General features: G+C 37.8%; 1 non-coding gene across 1 annotated transcript; it reads left to right on the forward strand.

The window, feature by feature from the left end:
• The first annotated feature begins 799 nt into the window (after nt 1-799).
• LOC121830661 (U1 spliceosomal RNA) lies at nt 800-964 on the forward strand. The gene has a single exon (XR_006073876.1). It is a non-coding gene; the product is annotated as a U1 spliceosomal RNA (small nuclear RNA).
• The last annotated feature ends 727 nt before the right edge of the window (nt 965-1,691 follow it).

Here is a 1,691-nt window from a genome sequence, read left to right on the forward strand (position 1 = left end):
AATAAATAAATGAATACACATTAGTATATAACTTGCTAAATGCTGTGAAATACCTGCCTTCAGTATGTTACCAAAATAAATTCTACCAGGAAACAGAGTAAAGTTTGCACTCATCCCCTCCACAAACAATACGTCTGACAATGGACTCTCCCTCTCTTTGCAGCTTTCAGTTGCTTGTAAGTCTTCTGCTAGGCGTGGGACTTACTGCCCACCTCCCTTCTCTTTGCTGACATATGGTGTGGCTTGAGGTTGCTTGGGGCTTGTAACTGTTCTCGTGTCCACTTCTGTGTTTACATGTCTAATGACTCTGATTTATTACTGCTCTGGGTCTTAAAGTTCCCCTATCCTTTATTCCCTTCTTCTAGAATCATCCCTGTGGATCATTCGCTAGTAAGATGCCATACATTTATGACTATATGGGTACCACCAATCTGTCTTGATGGGTAGACACATCAACTTGTGTCTTGCTGAGTAAGACATAAGCTGGATGGGGAGAGAAGAGGGAGTTCAACTGGGAGGAGTTGGGGAAGAGAGTGAATTTGGTCAAAACAGGTAAGAAATTCTCAAAGATGTGTATTTAACATCAGCCCCTACTCAAACACAGAATTCTGTGCTTTTTTGTTTTATGTTGTTTAGTTTTTTGTTGTTGTTATTGTTACATGCTATCTATGCTACTTGCAGTTATGGGAACATCTAGAATGAGTCACATGGTTGCATACCGTGATTGTTCTCAGGTGTCTGAGAATTTAGTCTATGGAACCTGTAGACTGATAACTGTATTTTTCTAAAAAGCCAAGTTATACTTACCTGGCTGGGGAGATCCTATGATTAAGAATCTGGTTTTCCCAGGATGAAGCTCATCCACTATCCGTCAGATGTGCTGACCCTGTGATTTCCACTAAAGTGGAGGAAACTTAATTACATAATTTGTGGTAGTAGAGTACTATAATCATGCTTTCCTCCTACAATACAAAAGGTAAGTTATACAAGAATTTTTGTTTTCAAGAAATAAAAACTTGCACTGAAATGAATTAGACTATAAAATGAAGCTTTTTGATTAGGTAGCTATAGTCTAAGATAAATGTAGCTTTAAGCAAATTTAAAGTCAAGAACCAAAAGGATTCTACTAGGATTCTATATCATTTCTATAATAAGCTTCCTTTAAAACTGTGATAACTCTACACCTATGCTAGAGAATAGCGCTTATGTGCCAGAACAGCAGTACCTATCTGGGGACAGATTGGTAGGACTCAGCCAAAGAGGTGTGGTCCCATTTGAGCAATGTATTCACAATCAGACAGATTCAACAAGTAAGAGGCTGTTCTAAAATTGAAAGCATGCAGGAATGAGAAGAATCAACTGCTAGGTCCAATCAGGAACACCAAAGGGTTTATTGATCATCAGATGAATGAGTCCAGGAATGTATCTCTGCCAAACTACTGCTTTATAGCATAACAATAGGCTTATTGGAAAGACTGATTCCATTGAGAATTAGATTTGGGTAATAGCTTCAAGATATTTTCTTGAATGAAGTGTCAACTTCCTTGTGTCAAACAAAATATCTCTGATACACTATAGCTTTCATTGATTCTTCCCAACTACTCTCCTCCCCTTTGGGGAAGTAAATTTTTCATGTATATTCTCTTGCAGGCATAAATATATGGCAATAATCCTTCTCCAATTTTACTCAA

Source organism: Peromyscus maniculatus, chromosome 6 (genome assembly GCF_049852395.1).
Source record: "Peromyscus maniculatus bairdii isolate BWxNUB_F1_BW_parent chromosome 6, HU_Pman_BW_mat_3.1, whole genome shotgun sequence".
Taxonomy (NCBI): domain Eukaryota; kingdom Metazoa; phylum Chordata; class Mammalia; order Rodentia; family Cricetidae; genus Peromyscus; species Peromyscus maniculatus.